General features: G+C 45.9%; 1 protein-coding gene across 4 annotated transcripts in view; it reads left to right on the forward strand.

Moving 5' to 3' along the window:
* Positions 1 to 2,822: 2,822 nt before the first annotated feature.
* Ark2n (arkadia (RNF111) N-terminal like PKA signaling regulator 2N) overlaps positions 2,823 to 19,985 on the forward strand; it is a 71,404-nt gene continuing 54,241 nt past the window's right edge. The window contains exon 1 of one of the 4 annotated variants that reach the window (XM_051202261.1): positions 2,823 to 3,067. The gene's annotated coding sequence lies outside the window, so the exon portion shown is untranslated. Of the gene's footprint in view, positions 3,068 to 3,561; positions 3,673 to 4,362; positions 4,464 to 19,985 lie in introns of those variants that run through there. The other 3 variants (XM_051202264.1, XM_051202263.1, XM_051202262.1) reach the window with 3 other exon arrangements.

Genomic DNA, 19,985 nt, shown 5'->3' on the forward strand with positions numbered 1-19,985 from the left:
TTCTGCAGGGTCCCATTGTGGCTCTGCTTTCAGGCCAGCCTGTTGTTCTGGGGAGGAAAAGGAAGGACCCTGTTGAGATGGGACCGTCACTACAGAGGCACTCACTGTGCCTGTGACTGGGCCCATTGGCAGGAGCAGGATGGCCCTGATTTGTGTCTTCTTGCCCAGCCAAGGACTGTTCTGGGGGCTTTCTGCACATTTCCCATTTCACCGTCACCCCCAAGAGCACCAAGAAGTCATCCTCGGGCCAGTAGGGTCTCCGCAGTTCAGCGAGACCACGCAATTGCACGTGGGTTACCCTGCTGGAGTGAGGCAGAGTCAGGTCCAAATGCAGGCCTGCTCCTGTTTGGATTCCTTTGACTGCTTCTAGACAGCCTTCTCTATGAGGATGCAACGTGATTCCGTGGGAGGACACTTCCAGGCAGGGCAAGTAAGTTAACTCTGGAAGTCATCACCTGTCTGCGGTTACATGGCTACCTCAGTGCGGAGGCTCAGCATTTCCCCAGAGTCCGATGCCTTAAACCTTTGGCAGGGATTAAAAATGCCACCAAGCCCATGGGGCTGCTACGAGGCGTGGGTGAATATATCCACTTAAATAGCACAGCATCTTTCGCATAGTTAAGTATTTAATAAAAGTCATTCTTATCTCGTTCTTTCACTTTACTCAGGACTGGAAAGCTCTTGTGCCAATGTCTGCACTTGCATGCTTATTACCGCCCTATTACAAGATATGAATGTGATACCCGGAGTAGAGTACTGAGTGGAATGTGTCAGGGGCTGGAGGACAAATGCTGAAACTCTGCATGCTTTCACTTAAATGATGTCATATTAACTTTCCCCGGGAGAAACGTGGGAAAAAATAGGACGCCTGTGAGGGATCAAAGTAATAATTGCATCCAAGTCCAACCTAGTGAACCAATGGGTTTACTGGTTCATTTATAACAGGAACACAGTGAGGGCTACTGACAGGAGCTTGGGTGATTCAAAACAGTTTGAATCTAAGGTCCTACCTCATCATGAGTGGTGGCCGCAGAGAAACTGTATCATTGAGTCCTGCCTTCAGTCAACCTCCTACTTCATATACACACATGTATGTCCTGGAAACACCCACGATCATGTGACAATTTGGTGGTAGGGCGGGGCAGGGGGAGTTATGATTACAATCCCAGCCTAAGGTCCCGTGTTTACTAGGATGTTAACTGTCCCCTTACTGTTACCACAGACCTAGTTGTCACTGTATTGTTCTGTGCCACGGCCACGACTAGAGGGCCAAAGTTACTTTTCCTCTAAGATGGTCATGGCGTGGTCATGCCTTGGCTGGTGGAAAAACTGATACGATGGCGTAGGTAGAGGTTAAAAAGATGATCCCACAGGAGCACAGACTAGGACAGTTGTTCCCAGAGCCTGGGGAAGACACGAGGGAGGATCAGATGTAGAGAGAGGCTTGAGAACAGGTGCCGGGGTACAGCTGGACAGGAGGAACAGCCTACAGTTTTCCAACAGCAGGGTAGGATACCCACGGTTGGCAACAATTAATTGAATAAAATAATAGTAAAGAGGATCTGAAATGTTCTCAATACAAAACAAAATAGTGTCTGAGGTGATGGATATGCACAGTGTACCCCACAAATAGTACAGTTGTTATACAGGTGTAAAACATACTTAAAAAGGCACGAGAAAGGGCTGGCAAGAAGATTCAGTGGGTAACTGCTTGCCTCAGAAGCTTGCCCGTCTGAGTTTGCCCCTCAGAGCCCACAGTGGAAGGAGAGAACAGATTTCCAAGGTTGTCTTCTGTGCTCACCTGCCTCCTCTCTCTCTCTCTCTCCCTCTCTCTCTCTCAGATGATGATAAAAACCAACCCCGAGTGAACCAGAGATCAGAGCTACCTAGTCTAAGGAGGTGACTGATGTTGATGGAGGTGTGGGCCCGCTGTTGTGGATTTTTTGAAATCTCCTTTTGAAGAATCTCATCCAAGATTTCACTATTTTTCTTTTCTTACACAGAGGCAATTTATTAACAGAAATTGACTGTGAACCTTCTTCCTGCAGATTCTGTCAGAGAATGGGGTGACATCCTATAGGAAATGAAGGCTGAGTGACCCCAGGTTCAGGGGTCTTGGTCCGGAGTTTGAGATGCAGGGCTATGACGACCAGCCAGGGGAGGGCTCATTGCAGGCAGCCTTTATCCCACCAGTCACTGGATGGGTGTTTTCTTTGCTAGAAAGACCAGAGACACGGAAAAGTTACTACCACCGAAGGATGCATGCAGAGGCATGGCAGACACCAAACCCATTTTTTCCTCCGGTCGCTTGTGAAAGGTGGATTTGTTTTCCCATCTCTTCCTTCTCTTTTCGAGTTGTTTGTTGTCTCCAGGCGCCGTTACCAGAAATCAGAGGGGATCTTTACCAGTTTGGAAAAACGGCTAGAGCCTGTCTCAAAATTGGAAAAAAGTCTGAGGACGTAGCTCAGGGGTGGAGAAGGTGCTTCGCATCTGCAGGGCTCAGGCCAATTCCTACTTATTTATTTATTTATTTATTTATTTATTTATTTATTTATTTATTTATTTTTAAGATACAGATCGCAAGGCTGTCCTCAGCATCAGCCTCTGGAGCTCTCTACTTGCCAAGCGGAGATCCATCCCATTTTCCGCAGGTCTCGAGTCCTGCACGTGCCAGCGTGTGTGTGTGTGTGTGTGTGTGACCCTTCCTGCCAAACTCACAGCGGTGTGTGTGTGTGTGTGTGTGTGTGTGTGTGTGTGACCAAGGAGCGACTGACTGCAGAGGCGGAATTTCGGGCGTCCCGAGCGTGTGGTGGCGGAGCGGGGTCCCCTGGAGAACGGTGTCACCAGCAGGTGGCGCGCTAGCCGCAGGCCCCGCGCCGTCCCCGAGCCGAGAAACTTGCACAAGCCGTTAGTGCGGGTGTTGGAGCCGAGCGGTCCCCGGAGCCGAGCTCAGCTGTTGGCTCCCGCGGGAAAGTGGCCAGAGAAGGGAGCGGACACCCTGCCGGTCTCCGGGTGGGCTCCACGATCTGGACATCGTGTGCTTCCTTCGCAAAGGCTCCGCGAGCGGGTGAGTACCGGGCAGCGTCCGGGGAGCCGATTCCCGAGCCTGTGAGGCGTTGGCCTGGGTCCGCACCGCGTGGCATCCCGCCCCTCGAGGACCGACGCTTCCGGGTGGAGGCTGCGGGCACAGCAGCCGGGTGCGCACGAAAGCCCGGGAAAGCGGGCGCGCTGGAACCCGCGCTCGCCGGAGGGCGTGCGCGCGCCGCCGCCGCCAGGGGGCGCTGCGCGGCTTGCTCCCGGCCGGCCGCCAGTCACCCCGGGTTCCCGCCGCCGCGGCGGCCGCTCTAGCCGGCCGGCGCTGCTCTGTGGTTCCGGGCGGAAGTGAGGCGCAGAGCGGAACGGCCTCTGGTGACATTTTCTTGGGGCGGCGCGGACGACTGAAGGGAATTGGCGGCGGAGGCTGCGGAGGCGGCGGGCTTTACTCTGCTGTCCCCTCGCGCCCGGTCCCCCGTGCCCCGCGCCGCCCCGCCTGGCCGCCGGGAGTTGAGTGAGGAGCGGGGGGCGGCGGGGCCGCGGCGGCCGGAGCCTGCGGCCCGTCAGCGTCGCCCGCGGTGGGCGCGTGCCCCGTCGGGGCGCGCGGGGCCAGCTCCGAGGCGCGGACGGCGGGGGCAGGTGAGGCGCGGGGCGCGGGGCGCGGGGCGCGGGGCGCGGGGCGCGGGGCGCAGGCTGCGGCGCCGAGGCTGAGGACGGGCGGGCCGGGCTGAGTGAGGGCTGCGCGGCGCCCGAGCGTGGGGTCACGACGGCGGAGGCGCGGCCCGGACCCCTGCGCTCGCCCGGCCGCGGGTCACCCGCGCGTCCTCTACCCGCCCAAAGCGCCCGGCGGCCCGGGCCGCCCGCAGCGACGGCCCCGGCGGGCAGCAGGGACCGCAGCCCCCGGGCCGCAGAGCTGTGTTGGGGCAACTTTGCGCAGCCCCGGGCCGGGCGAGCCGCCGAGGCCACAGCCCCGCCAGCTCGGCAGCCGAGGCTGGCGGGGACCCCGGCTCCACCGCGGTGGCCTTGGAGGAGCGAGAGGCGGCCGCCCGGGCTTGGTACCCGCCGCTCGTCCCTCCCGCGTCTGCCCGTCCGCGGAGACGGACCTGCGACTTTGTCAACTTTAGTTAGAGGCCGGCGCGGATGAAATCTGACGACCCCCGGCTTAAGGGCTGATGCCTCCTCGCCCCGATTTCTCAGAGCACTCCCCCCCGCCCCACTAGTTACCCTAAAGCACTCGTTTTGACAGCGTATCTTGACAGTGTTCTTGGAGGAAGAACCCGCGCGGCCCTTCCACATCCTCCACCGACCGCTTGGGCAGTCTTGTGTTTGCGGTTCTGCATCTTTGCATCTATTTGTTTGAAAGTCCCACTGAGGATGGCTTTGTAAAGGTTGGGTCACTTAATTATTAATGCATCCGACCGTCTGCTTAGGTACGTACTGGGTAGTATAGTTAGGTGCGTGCTAACAGTTCGGATCACCCCCTTTCTCCTCTTGGGGTATCTTAAGGGTGCAGGCTGTTACCTTTGTAATGTACTTTTTGCTGATTCTGGCGATCTGGATTTCTCGGGTAATCAGAGCATTGCCTTTTGGTTTAAGTAGCAGTTCAGACCTACACTTGATAGGTATCTTCTGCTCGCTCTCCTTTTTTTTTTTTTTTTTGGAGGACCATATTTAAATGCTAATACAATGTTAAGTAGAGTGCATTGTCCATAGTAGACTGTTGATAACTATGTGATTACTAATTAAATTTGAATTTAGGAAGCCAAGATGAACTTGACTTCTGTGACCTACATATTACTTTAAAAAGAATTTGACTGGAATTTTAATTCATTTCTCTTACATGAGAAAGAAAAGTACTTTTCACCCACACATTGACTTCCTTTAGAGTGTTTCTCAGTAATGCTGGTCTTTTGGTTTGTCTTGATTTTGACTTTTCAAGATAGGGTTTCTCTGAGTAGCCCTAGCTGTCTTGGAACTAGCTTTGTAGACTAGGTTGACCCTGAACTCAGAGATCTGTCTGCCTCTATCTCCCAAGTGTTGGGATTAAAAGCATGTGCCAGCCACCACAACTGGCTTTGTAATGTTGACTAAGCCCTACATAATAAAGGTAAGTTTAATGTTAACTTTCAAATACAATGCAATTCTGCTGGAGCTCTGGGTTCAGTGTATAGCCTTTAAAGATTTTGTTAGTAATGTTTGTGTTGACATTGATACTTATGAATTTCTTTATACTCATATTTCTGGTATTAATATTTTAAATTCCTTTTCTGAGCCAGGTGTGATGGCTTATGCTTGTAATCCAAACTTCGGCAAGAAGATTGCTTTGAGTTCAAGGCCAACATGGGAGGCATAGCATAATGAGACTCAGGGCCACCTCTGCTGTAGTGTGGGACCGAACTTCAAAAATAAGTCTGTTTACTACATAACTAATAATTTCTGTGAGTTTGTGTAGTAACTCATTACTCAAGTTGTTTTGCTAGGATCCCTAATCTTACAGTTTTACTCCAACATGTGCATGAATAGACAGGATGGATAGACAATTTGAGTGTTTTTCTCCCTTTTAAAAGTGGCAACCCAAACCTTAATTTGGTAACTTTAATAATAATTATCTTAGACTTTCATTTTCCTGCATATAACTAGGTGTATGCTTGAAACTATGCAAAAGGCTAAAAATAAGTTGTTAGTGTGTATTTTCTTGAAGCTGATTTTAGTATGTTACTGTTTTTCCATTTTGTTTTTTGAGACAAGGTTTCTTTATATAGTTGTGGCTAGTCTGATACTCACTATGTAGACAGCAGGCTGGTTTCTAATTCAGATCTGGATCTACCTGCCTCTGACCACACCAATGATTTTAATATATTACTTTAAGAAAGATGTTAGGCCCAAATTTTTCTTTGTTAACTATAATTATGTAGGCAAGGTGGAATAGGCATAATAATAACATGAGTAAAATGGTGATACCTATAAGAGATATGGAGAAAGAAAACAAAATAATCATGCGGGACTGTGTGTGTGTGTGTGTGTGTGTGTGTGACTCTGTGTGTGTGTGTGTGTGTGTGTCTGTCTGTCAGTCAGTCTGTCTGTCGGTCTGTGTCTGTCTTGGAGTCTGCTGTGTATCCTTGGCTGGCCTGTAACTCACAGAGATCCCACCTGCTTCTGCCTCACTGGTGCCGGGATTAAAGTTACATACCACCACACCCTGGCCTGATGTGGCACCTCTTTATCCATAGCCCTAAGCTATTGGTTGTTAACAGTTGCCAGCAGTTCCATAGAGCCATGATGGAGCATGCTCAAGAAACTTCAGCTTTTGTACTTAAGGTCTGAGGTGAGTTTCCAGACAAGCGAGCACTTCCTGAAAGGGAGCAGCCTAAGTGAAATCATGATTATCAAGCTCTGAGTTGCTCAGTGTAGCCAGAGCCTTGAGCTTTCAAAGGGTGGCAGTGGTAGACAGAGGCAGGGCCAAGTCATGAGGAGTTCTTAGTTTGCTGATGAGTTGTGAATTTTCTTTTAAGATGGCCCCTCCTGCCATCAGCTGGAATGAAAACTCAACTAAAGACAGAGTCCTCTAGCCCAGGCTGGACTGGAATTTGTGATCCCATATGTAGGGTTCAGAGTGGGAATTAATGGTGGGATTTCTTTGGTTTATTTATTTTTCCTTCCTTATTTGTGTGTGCCAGGGTGCATGTATGGAGAGCAGGGACGTCTTGGTTGTCTTACCATGTTGGTTGTTTCCAGGGGTGAAATTTTTCAGGTTTGGTACCAAGTTCCTTTACCCACGGAGCCATCTTCCTAACCTAGGGAGTCTTTGGTATTGTTTATTTTCAGTTTCCTCCCAGTGCTGGGGGTTGAACCCAGGGTGTTGTGTATGTGTGCTATGACAGCACTCTCACAGGGTTCTCACAGCCCTGCTCTTATTTAACCTGCTTCAATTCTTGGTCATCAGGCTAAAGAAATTAGATAGTGTTTTGTTTTTCTTTCAAGACAGGGTTTCTCTGTGTAGCTTTGGAGCCTGTCCTGGAACTCACCCTGTAGATACCAGTCTGGCCTTGAACTCACAGAGATCCACCTGCCTTTGTCTCCCCAATGCTGGGACTAAAGGTGGTGTGCCATCACCGCCCCACAGCAATTAGATAGTTTTTTTTTTTATCTAAAAACATTTTTAAGCTATTTACTTTGTGTGTGTGTGTGTCTGCCTACCTGCCTGCCTGACGGCCAAGTATGGAAGTCAGAGGACAACTTACAGGAATCCATTCTCTCCTATCATGTGGGTTTCTGGATCATACTCAGGTTGTCAGCTTTGGTTGCTGTATTAGTCAGTGTTCAGTTGCTGCGAAGAGGCATCATGATGAAGGCAGTTTACAGAAGAAAGCAGCATTTAATTAAAGACTTGCTTACAGTTTCAGAGGGCGAGTCCTTGTTCATCACAGTGGAGAGCAAGGTGGCAGGCAGGCAGGCAGGCAGGCAGGCAGTGAAGCAGCAGCTAAGACCTTACATCCTGATTCATAAGCAGGAGACAGAGCAGGGATCTGGGGAGACTGAAACCAGGCCTGGCCTGGACTTCTGAGACCTCAAAGCCCACTCCCAGTGGCATACCTCCTTCAACAAGGCCACACATAGCCCCTAATCCTTCCCCAAACTGTTCTACCAGCTAGGGACCAAGCATTCAGATGCAGGAGCCTCTGGGGTCATTCCCATTCAAACTGCCAAGCGCCTCTTCTGAGCCATTCACTGGCCATGGTAGTTATTTTTCTTTAGTAGCTTTAATTTGACTATTGTCATGAAACTTGACAAAAATTTTTTGATACTCTTTGTCTTTTAAATATACCTACTTTCTTTATTCTTTGAGAACTTAAGGGAAAGAAGCAGTACTTCTTGTGTGGGCAGCATCTCTCAGAAGAGTGGGATTGATGTTCAGTCGGTTTTCACACTCAGCCTACAGGCCCTGTGGTAAAAAGAAGGAGCAGGGCAAGATAAGAAAGTACACACACAGACACACACAGACACACACACACACACAGAGATACACACAGACACACACAGACACCCATACTCAAACACAGATACACACAGACACATATACACACAGACACACACACACAGATATACACACACAGACACACATACACACAGAGATACACACACACACACAGATACACACAGACACACACAGACACAGATACACACAGATACACACAGACACAGATACACACACAGATACACACACAGAGATACACACACAGAGAGATACACACAGACACAGACACACACAGACACCCATACACACACAGATACACACAGACACATATACACACAGATACACACACACACACACAGACACAGATACATACAGATACACACACAGACACAGACACATACACACACAGACACACACACAGAGATACACACACACACACAGACACACACAGACACCCATACGCACACACACATACGCACACACATACACATTTACAGACTTACCAAAAAGTAGTAACAGCAGCTGGCAGTTCCTAATGGGATTTAAAACACTTTAGTCTATATGACAGATTTGGTCAGTTCTTTTTGGGGATTTCTCGATTTGACTTGGTTCTTGTAAATTTAACTATTCTTTTTCATGTCTTAAAATAAGGAATTTGTCTTTACTCAGTCAATAGGTAGATATTGTAAATTCATAAAATATGAACTTGGCTTTATTTACATATTTACTTGAAAATTTTTTCATAGTTAGATGAAGATTAATTAAAAGTAAGTCTTATCAGCAAATCCTACTTGATGAATGTGGGTGAATTTTATAAAGTGGTTAAATTAAAGCCCCATTTACTAAGTGCTGGAGTGCCAGGTGGGGATGGGTACATAGATAAAACAAATAGCTTCTAGCTAAGGAAGTGATTCTAGTGAACCAGATGATTCCTGAGTCTCCTTCCTGCCATAGAATGTGAGCGGGAGGAAGGATGCCGTAGGGGAAAGTACTCACAGGAGTAGTCAAAGCTGGTCTTTTCCTTTGTAAGCCAGTTTTCAGTAAGGTGTTTAGAAAACAGCATTTTTCTTAAATGGCTCTCTAAACTTAAAAAAAAAAAAAAAAGGTGACTGGATACCTTTAAAAAATGTTTTTTAAATGTACTGCTAGTTCCTTTGTAAAATGTATGCCCATCTACCTGAATTCAGATCCATGTTTTAATAAATTAGTTTGGTGGTTATTCAAAGAGCATCAACGGTAAACCTGCTAATATTTTTGGAGTAGTTCTCTCTCTTTCTCTCTATACACACACACACACACACACACACACACACACACACACACACACACACACACACACATATGTATTACATACATACATACATACATACATACATACATACATACATACATACTATTGAGGGGGTTTTAAGACAGGGTTTCTCTGTGTAACAGTCCTGGCTGTCCTGGAACTTACTTTCTAGACCAGGCTAAGATCACTCACAGAGATCCACCTGCCTCTGTCTCTGGAGTGCTGGAAATAAAGGCATTCTCCACCATGCCTGGCTGCTATGTTTAAAATTTTAAAAATGATTTTATTGTTATTATTTGTATGTTGTTTATTTGTATAAATATGTGTCACCGGTTTGTGTTTGCTCAAGAACCAAAAGAGTGTTGGGTGCCTGGGATCACAGGCAGTTTGTAAGCTGCCTTAGTGGGTGCTGGGGACTGAACGTAGGTCCTCCGAACAGTTTTCTCAGATTTTATCTTCTTGTCTTAGAGCAGCTATTTCTTTTTTTTTTTTAATTGATTTTTATTTTACTTATTGGTTTTGCCTGCATGTGTGTCTGTGTCAGATCTTGGAGTTACAGACAGGTGTGAGCTGCCATGTGGATGCTGGGAATTGAATGAACCCTTGTCCTCTGGAAGAGCAGTCAGTGTTCTTAACTGCTAAGCCATCTCCCAGCCCCCTAGAGGAGCTATTCCTAAGAGCGAGTTTAAACTAGAATTGTGTTTAGCTAGTCTAGAAATGAAGGTTTTACTTGCATGGCTGACATTAGAGAAGTAAGATCACTGACTCAGAATTTTTTATAAATGGAGTTGTCAGGTTTTTAGAAATAACTTTTTAAGATGTTTAGAGTCAGTATTTTGTTAGCTTCCTTATAATTAGATAAAGGAATTGGGGATAGGGAAGTTGGGTGTGGAATATAAAACTCTAGGAGAACAAGGTTGTTTTTCTTTCTGTGTTAAGAACAAAACTCTTATCTAGTTGATTTTAAACAGTGTCTTTCTTGTCTGCTTTAGTTTTACCCTAGCATAGAAGCATATGATTTTTGCCAAGTATTGTGGTACACCCTGTGATCCCATTACTTAGAAGGTAGAATATTGAGAGTTCAAGGTCACCCTCAGCTACTAGGTGAGTTGGAGCCAGTTTGGTTTGTGAGACCCTGCTCCCCCTAACAAAACAAAAGAGGAGCTATGAGTTGGCTTTGCAGATAAAGGCCCCAGTCACTAACCCTGACTAAGTGAGTTTGATCCCAGGAACTCACATGGTGTGTGGAGAGAACTGACTCCCACAAGTTGTCTTCTGACTGCCTATAGGCATGTAGGTACTGTGGTGCTCAAACCTACACATACACAAAATGAAATAAAAAATATTTATTGAGAAAGGTTGGGTGGTGTTTCTTGTTGTTTTCAGACAGGATCTCAGTTTGTACCCCAAGCTGGCCTTGAACTCCAGGCAGTCTTCTGCCTCAGACTGCTGGATCTGGAATTACTGGAATGAATCACTGTGCCCATCTAATAAAAAGGTTTAAGATTTTTTTTATTGGTGTGTTTGCTGTGTGTGTGTGTGTGTGTGAGAGATGTCTAACATAGCTCAGGATGAAGTCAGACTAACTACATAGCTGAAGCTAGTCTTGAATTTATGATCTTCCAACCTCTACTCCCTAGTGCTGTGATTTATAGGCCTGCAGCACCACTCCTAGTGAGAAGCATGTTTGGTTTTATTTTTTTCTGAGGCTTTTGCTGACCTGGAATGTGCTATGCAGGCTTCCTAGTGCTGACATTAAAGGTGTCTGCCACCATGCCTTTATTTTTTACTTTTCAGTGTGTGTGTGAATGTAAAATATGTGTATAATTGTGGTTGCCTGAGGTGAGAACTTGAGTTGGAGGTGGTTGTGAGCTTCCTGATAATGGGTGCCGGGAGCTGAACCCTGCACAAGCCTTTTAACTAACCACTGGAGAAGCATGTCCTTAAAGTTACATTTAACCATCAAGTGTTGTTTTATTTTCTCCGTGCCGTCCACACAACATGCTATAAGCCTGAGGGTCTGTATGGTAGGTAGAGTTTTGGCAGCAGTTTTTTGTTTTTTCTTAGGGACCTGAGGTCCCAGCATATGTGGTTAAGTGGTGACCTATCTTTTTGGATCATCTTCTGGGGAAGCTGGAAAATGGCAGAAATCTTGCAGAAATTTAAAATTAGTATCTTAACTTACTCTTGATTTACAGTGACGGTGCTGTAGAGTGGGCACTTCCCCATTAGCTGCAGGGTTTTACGGTGGATAACTTCCTTGGCCTCCCATCTGTGCTGGTTTATCCACTGTCCTGGTGTAGGACCACGCCCATGCTAGAAGTGTAGTCTGCAGTATGAAGTGGCTTGAGCAGCTATTCTCATTTGGCCTATTTATAGGGCCTGTGTCAGTGCAGAAAAGGCTGGCGGGCACATATGCAAAGAACGCTGTCTTGATGCTTGCAGTCTGGCAGTTTATATTTTCATGCTTGTTAGGCCAGACCCAGCGTGTTACTGATAAATAATTCCATTCAGCTTTATTAATTTTACTGTTCCTTTTATGTGCTCCAACCGTTGGCACTCATTTCCCAGTCAACTTCATCCATCCAAGCAACTGCTACTCACAATGAAGGGTAATAAGTTTAATAATTCCTTGTGTCATAGGGGAGTGTTCAGGGTTCTTCATTATTTCATAAATGTGTTGTTATAGTTATTTAGATCAAGAGCCAACTGCAGTCTTTGTATTTTTAGTAATCTCTAGTTCCTCTCTTTTTCTTTACACATATTTTATGAAGAAACTGATATTTTCCCATAGTCTGAATTTGTTAGTTCTATTCCTAGAGGGGTGGCAAGCATGTTCTGGCCTTGCATGTTTGCTAATTGATGCCTTCTGTTTAGAGAACTGATCCGATACTGTTTCTGTGATGTATAGTCTTTCTTTGTCAGATTTTCTTTTGTTTTGGGTGGCAAGGAGACTTTATAGTTAATGTTGAGTGTTTGCCTCAGGAGGCACATACTCTATTTTGTTGTGATGTTAGCAGCTGTTGATGGTCATTGTCCAGTCTGTTAATGACTTTCTTCTGTTTCACCATTTCCAGTGGGAGTCTCTGTGTATGCTTTGTTTGTGGCCTCTTTAATTTCTTCCTTCTGAGAGTTGGGGAAAGATGAATTGCTGTGGAGAAAAGAGCTTGTTGTAATAATCTGTAGCTGTTTTTATTTCAGTTCTAACCTTTGGTTCCTATACATCTCATATTTTCTGTGCTACAAATTCTTAATAGAAAAACTAACCTAAAATCCTTGCAAATAATTGAAAGTTGTTGGAAGACAGAGTTGTTGAGGTATTGGTATGTAAGAGTACTGATGTTCAATGGGCCTTGGTGGTATATGCCTGTAATTCCATCACTTGGGAGGTGTAAGCAGAAAGATCAAGCATTCAAGGCTAACCTGGGCTACATGGAACCTTGTCTTTTAAAAAATAACCCTTTGAAGCAGTGTGTTTATTGTGGCCATAGTCGGAGAAATTAGAAACCCCAGGTGTTAATTTTCTTAGATGATGGCTAGTATTACAATTCTCCACTTAATACATTTTCACAGCTGTCTAAACTTTACGTGTGTGTGTGTGTGTGTGTGTGTGTGTGTGTGTGTGTGTGTAGGGGGTTGGGGGACGGGTGGGTGTTGGAGATTGAACCTAGGGTTTTATGCATGCTGGGTAAATATTCTGCTTACCTAGCTACATTTCTAGGCCTTGATATGTCTCTCTGTCTATCTGTTTTATTTTGTGTGTATGGGTGTTTAGTCTGCATTTAAGTGTGTGCATTATGTGGGCCTGTGGAGGACAGAAGAGGGCGTGGTGCAGAACCTGGGTTCTCTGCGAGGCAGCAAGTACTTAAAACCTCTGAGGCATTTCTTCAGTCCAAGACCTTGGTCTTTTTAAAGACAGTCTCTGAAGTCGGGCTGTCCTTGAACTCAAAACCCCTGCCTATGTCTTTTGTCTGTTGGGATCACAGGTGTGCCATGGCCTGTTGACAGTATTGCATCGAGAGCCAGTTTGTCTAACAGTGTGTAAAATAGCATGTTTTTCATTTTCCCAGTGTGGGGTGGAACCCGGGACCTTGTTCAGGCAAGCAATCTATTCATCATGGAATTGCATACCTAGTCTGTGAAATACATTAAATCTTTTTGTGATAGTTAGTTGCCCAAACCAGCAGGAAGTAGATGCAAGCATTGTTTGAAAGCCTTGCTTCATCTAGTTTCATCTTTATGTGTTACAGTTTGTCTTTTGGTTTCCAGTTTTCGTGTTTCCTGTCCTCTGTTTCTTGTAATAAAAAGACTAAGTAAGCAGAACCAGTAGTAAAGCCCAGCCTGGTCTACATATTAAGTTCCAGGGCTACATAGTAAGGCCCTGTCTAAAAAACAAACAACAAACAAACAAACAAAAAAAACCAAAACAAAACTCCTAAACTAGAATCTCAAGACTGCTTTACCTGTACTTTTTTTTTTTTTTTTTTTGCTTTTCTTTTCTTTTTCTTTCTTTCTTTCTTTTTTTTTTTTTTTTTAATTCCTGAGAACTGGATATGTAGGCGAGGCTGTCCTTGGATTCACAGAGAGTCCCTGGCCTCTGCCTGCAATTGCTAGGATTAAAAGCATGAACCACCACACCAGGTCAACATTTTTATTGTACATTTTAAGTGTAGAAATAGTTCAGACTATTCTACACTACTGAATAATATTAAATACTCATGACTTGTACTTTTTCTTTTTTTGAGACAGGTCTGAACTCACAGATCCACCTGCCTCTGCTGCCTCCTAAACGCTGGGATCAAAGGTGTATACCACCATGCCTGCCTTCCCCCACCTCCTCTCCCCTCTCCTCCCTCCTTGGTGCCAACTATCAGACAGAGGACAACTTACAGGAATCCATTCTTTCCTCCACCATGTGGGCCCAAGAGATCAAACTTAGATTGCCAAGTTTGGCAACAGGTACCTTAACCTCCTAAGCCATCTTGCCAGCCCAAAGTTGTTTGTTTGTTTGTTTTAGACCGTTTCTTCAGTATAGTATTAAAGTATGCAAGGGATTATTTTCCCTAATCAGTTAAGACAAGGGTGGTTTTATGTTTTTAAGGAAAAGTTATTAAATAAATAGTATTTACATTCATAAAGTAGCATAGTATTTGTTCATTAATACTAGTTTGTATTAATTAATTGAGATGTAGATCTAGACAAGGGTATTGCATACTGTTTGCATATCCTGTAACTGCTGTTTTGAAAAAAAGTAATTCATTTCTAAAGCCTTGTATTGTTGGTCAGTGCTCAGAGAAAATAAGCCAAAATGTTAAGATTCTATTTCAATGCTTTAAAAAAAGGTATTTTTAGAATGTATTTTTATTTATGTGTATGTGTGCTTGACTGCTTGTCTGTATGCACTCTGTGTGTGTGTGTGTGTTTGGTGCTTTGGAGGCCAGGGGAGGGCATGGGAACCCTGAGGAACTGGAGTTAGTTTTAGGTCAAGAGTTGCTTGATGTAGGTGCTGGGGACTGAACTCAGGTTCTCTGCAAGAACAGCAAGTGCTTTTATCCACTGATTTCCCTCTCCATCCTCATCAGTACTTTGTACTTTTGTGTGTGCTGAGACAAGCTCTCCTGTAGCCGAGGCTGGCTTAAACTCCTAATCTCTGCCTCTACAGGCGTGTAGCACCATGCCCAGTTTCTATCGTGGTGATAAAACCCAAGGTACCAAGCATGTTAGGCAAACACTCTACCATCTGAGTCCTCTCCTTGGTTCTTTTTTTTTTTCTTCCATTTTTTAAAAAAATTTTTTTAATTTCCTTTTACTTTTCAACCACAGCCCTCCCTCCCTCTCATCCCTCCTCCCTCCCTCTCATCCCTCCTCCCACCCCCCACCTCCTACCACCCCTCACCTCCTCCCTCCCTCACCTCCTCCCTCCCCCACCTCCTCCCTCCCTCTCATCCCTCCTCCCACCCCCCACCTCCTACCACCCCTCACCTCCTCCCTCCCCCACCTCCTCCCTCCCTCTCATCCCTCCTCCCTCCCTCTCATCCCTCCTCCCTCCCTCTCATCCCTCCTCCCACCCCCACCTCCTCCCACCCCCACCTCCTCCCTCCCTCACCTCCTCCCTCCCTCACCTCCTCCCTCCCCCACCTCCTCCCACCCCCACCTCCTCCCTCCCCCACCTCCTCCCACCCCCACCTCCTCCCTCCCTCACCTCCTCCCCCCCCCCACCTCCTCCCTCCCCCCGCCTCCTCCCACCCCCGCCTCCTCCCTCCCCCCCCTCCCTCCCCCCCCCGCCTCCCTCCCACCCCCGCCTCCTCCCACCCCCGCCTCCTCCCTCCCCCGCCTCCTCCCTCCCCCGCCTCCCTCCCTCCCCCCCCTCCTCCCTCCCCCCCCCTCCCTCCCCCCGCCTCCTCCCTCCCCCGCCCTCCCTCCCCCGCCTCCTCCCACCCCCGCCTCCTCCCCCCCCGCCTCCTCCCTCCCCCACCCCCTCCCCCCGCCTCCTCCCTCCCCCCCGCCTCCCTCCCTCCCCCGCCTCCTCCCACCCCCACCTCCTCCCTCCCTCACCTCCTCCCTCCCTCTCATCCCTCCCTCCCTCCCTCACCTCCTCCCTCCCCCGCCTCCTCCCCCCCCCCACCTCCTCCCTCCCCCCACCTCCTCCCTCCCCCTCATCCCTCCTCCCTCCCCCGCCTCCCCCTTTAGCCTATCTCCAGTTCTTGCCTCATATTCTTGAATATGCCCCATCATGCTCAGCTACACCTTTTTTACATTTGTTGTAACTATTAAGGATGTGAATGAGAGGAGTCATTTCGTGCATTTAATGAAAGCCTTTTGTTATGGTCTTCATTTTTGTCCTCCACAAATTTAAATGTTGAAGTCTGGACCCTCACTGTTGGTATTAGAAAGATGAGGCCTCTGGGAGGTGATGAGGTCATGAGGGATCTGCCAGAATGAGTAGGATTAGTGCCTTTATAAAGAGGTCAGAGAAAGATTAGATGAGATCACTGGTGTTCAGACTAGATTGGCTCTGCCTGCTGGAGAGGTGTAGATTGCTTGCCCCTTCCAGCACGTGAGGATTGGGGTGGGGGGAGAAGAAGCAGAAGTGACTCAGATAGCTCTATCACCAAAGCCAGTATAGCACTGATAACAACTCAAAAGCTGGGAATCCGGAATTACTTCACAGCCTGCAGGCAGCTCAACAGGTACCACAGGTGTCCTAAAGCTCTTTCAGGCATCTCAGCTGGTTTCTGCTGCTTCCAGGCAGCTGGTCTGGTCTTAGAATCTTTGTAGCTTTTATTGCTTGTTCTGGCAAGGAGAGACTAGAGAATCTGGTCAGTTTCAGGGACTTCCTGAAGCTATTTTGAGTTACTTTCTTGTTTAAGGTGCCTCCCTGTGGGATGAATTGTTTCAGTCTCAGTGAAAATTGTTAAGCAACAAAAAGGAACAGTCCTCTTTAGCCTTTTAAGTGTATCAAGGTCAACTGTAGACAGTTTCTTATGCAAAAGATATAGTCTATATTTGTGGACATCCAAATTCTAAATATCAACCTTCAAATAAGTTAGGAAAGCTTATTATTTTGTGTGTTTACTGGGTATTTTGCCTGCATTGTATGAGTACTTGGACAGAAGTTTGCATCCCTCTGGAATTAGAGTTATAGATAGTTTTTAGCTGCCATGCAGATGCTGGGAATTGAACCTGGGTCCTGTGGAAGAGCAACCATCTCTCCAGCCTTTGGGAAACTTACTTTTGGGAGTTGCAAGATCTCATCATGTAGCCCTGGCTAGCCTGGAACTTATTTGAGACAGGATCTTGTCTTAAATCTCAGGCTGGCCTTGACCTTCTCATCTTTCTGCTTTAGTTTCTTCAGTGCTGAAATTGCAGGTGTATGGCTTAAAATGTTTTTTTTTAAAGGAGTCTGAAGCTGAAGAAAGTTTTTAAAGGACTCTCTTTTAAGTCTTTCAGAATGTAGTTGTGCATTTGCCTTCTTCAGAGGTAGAAGCCTTGTAAACTGAAGGCCAACCTGGACAATTGAGCCAAACGCTGTCTCAAAATAAAATTAAATGGGGGCTGGAGATATAGCTCAGTGGTAGAGCATTTGCCTAGCATGCATGAGTCTTTGTTTCAGTTCTCAGTAACACAAAAACTTGTACTTGTTTTATTTGAAGCAGTGTTGGGTTATTAAACAGTTTTTTCTTTTTGCTTTTTTCACTATGTAGCCTTAGCTGGCCTGGAACTTGATGTGTAGATCAGGCTGGCCAGAACTAGGTGGATCCATTCCCACCTCTGGCTCTGGAGTTCTGGGATTAGAAGTGTGTGCTACCATGCTTTGCTTTGGTATGGATATCTTAATACAGGTTCGACTTCAGAGGGTTAAGAGTAAGAGAGGGGCTGATAAAGAAGACAGCTACGCCCAGGGCATGTTGAGTGTGGGCTTCTCACGGAAGTGTGAGACAGTGTATATTATAGGCATACCCAGTTTTTGTGGTGCTGGGCATCAAACCCTGGGCTTTGTGTATGGAATGCAGGCACTTTACCAACTGAGCTCCAGCCCCAGCCTGTGCCCAAATTCTTGTCTTTAAAGCATTACAATCTAATTCAACGTTGTAGAAATCTAGATATTTATAATGCTGTGCTTCATTACCAGAGGCTGCTAGTGTAGCATGGTCCAGGCTTGAAGCAGGGTAGAAATTCAGGAAGTGTTCTAAATATATCTTTCTAAATATATCTTGGCCATTGACCTACATATTCTTTTCTTAGAAATGAGTATTTATTTCAGGTTAGCTATGATCGGTAATAAGATTTAATAAGTTGATCTCAAAATCTAAATATTGTCAGTGTAGAGACACCTTGTATTTTATGTGCTGGAGACTAAATTCAAAGACATCATGCCTTTACTTAACTGCAAGGAATCTACTATGTTTGAAGCCCCTAATTACAGCTTTTTAAAAAACATAAAAATAAGGAACAATATATCATCATTTAAAAGCCACCTGGTTTAGCAAAGTATCTTAAATATGTTTCATTTTCTGTAGGACTGCAGGACTTTTAGAATTTACTTTTTTTTCCCCATGAGGTTTACTCTTTTTGTAAGAGAAGTGGGTATATGGTAGTCTTTATTATTATTTTAGAATTGGAACAAATGTCACCAAGACATCTACCATACTATACAATTTACCATTTTAAACATTAAAAAATATGAGTATTAATATTATATAACAGATCTCTTAAGAACTTTCAGTTAAAAGTTTTATTTAGCTTGTGTGTGGGGGGGGGCGTGAGCATGTGAAAGTCAGAGGAAAACTTGCTGGAATTGGTCCTGGGGCTCAAGCTCAAGAAGTTTGGTAGTAGGTGCCTGTGAGACATCTCACCAGTTCATGCCATTCTGTGATAGCAGGCTGTGGGTAGTAAGTAGGTTTCTGTTGTTGTCACTGTTGGTTTTTGATTATATCTTTTTGTCTTCTCTCTCTTTCATTTTTCTTATGCAGTTTTAAAGAAAATCTGTGTAGAATAGTTCTTTGGAAGTTTGAATATGTGTTTGTAATTTGAATTAAATGTTCTGTGAATTGATTCTGTTTCTGTGTAAACCTAGAACCTCACACATTACAGGTAACCATTCTACCACTGAGCTACATCTCCAGTTTTTTTTTTTTAGACAGTATTTGTTTGTAGCCTGGCCTTCAGTTTCAGGCTCTCCTTTTCAGCCTCCCAGTGCAGGGTTTATCGATAGGCCCATGCTATCATGCCTGGCTTACTTTATACATTATGAAATTTCCTTGCTAGAAATTCCTACTTGGTTAAACATGGATAGCGAAGGCCTAAGTTGGCTGTCTTTTGCTTCCTTGCTTGTTTGCTTGCTTTTCAGGCTTCCTTGACCACGTCGATGATACACATTTGAATTCTCATGTAGTGGCTTGAAGACTGGCCCTCAAGACTCATATATTTGAATGCTTAGTCCTAAGGGAGTGTGACACTATTTGAGAAGAATTAGGAGGCCTTGTTGGAGGAAGTGGGGTTGAGTAGTGTCATGTCTGCCACCATGCTCCCTGTGGTGATGGTAATGGACCAACCCTTTGAAACCGTAAGCAAGCCTGCGATTCAATAATTTATGAGATTCCTTGGTCCTGGAATCTCTTCACTTCAATAGAATAGTGACTTAGCCATCTAGACAAGAAGAGTCAGGTAGTGACATCAGATTCTCTGGGTACTGATTTTCCTATCTCTGCCTGTGAGTTTTCTGATAGACCTGTTGGCACATGCTATTATTTTTTACCAGACTCTTCTTTTAACTAATGGTAGAAGCCACTGGGATGGTCCTACTTCAAGAGTATAACATCTGGCTATCCTACTTTGTCCTGCTTTAAAATTTATTTGTGCTAAGGCGGCTTTCCTTCAGTTTCAGCCTACTGTTCTCTCTCTGCAGCTTTGGAGCCTGTCCTGGAACTGACTCTGTAGACCAGGCTGCCCTTGAACTCACAGAGGTGAAGATAGATTCTTGATTAGGGATTGGAGCCAATATCACTTACCCCTCTCAGCATTGGGATCCCTTCTGGCTTGAAACCTGTGCATGCTGCCATAGTCTCTGTGAATGCATCTGTGCATTAGTCCTGCTGTGTCTGGTAGACACTTTCCTTGGCGTCCTCCATCCCCTCTGGCTTTTCCAGTCTTCCTACCTTCTCTTCCTCATGGCTCCCTGAGCCC

Source organism: Phodopus roborovskii, unplaced genomic scaffold (assembly GCF_943737965.1).
Source record: "Phodopus roborovskii unplaced genomic scaffold, PHOROB, whole genome shotgun sequence".
NCBI lineage: Eukaryota > Metazoa > Chordata > Mammalia > Rodentia > Cricetidae > Phodopus > Phodopus roborovskii.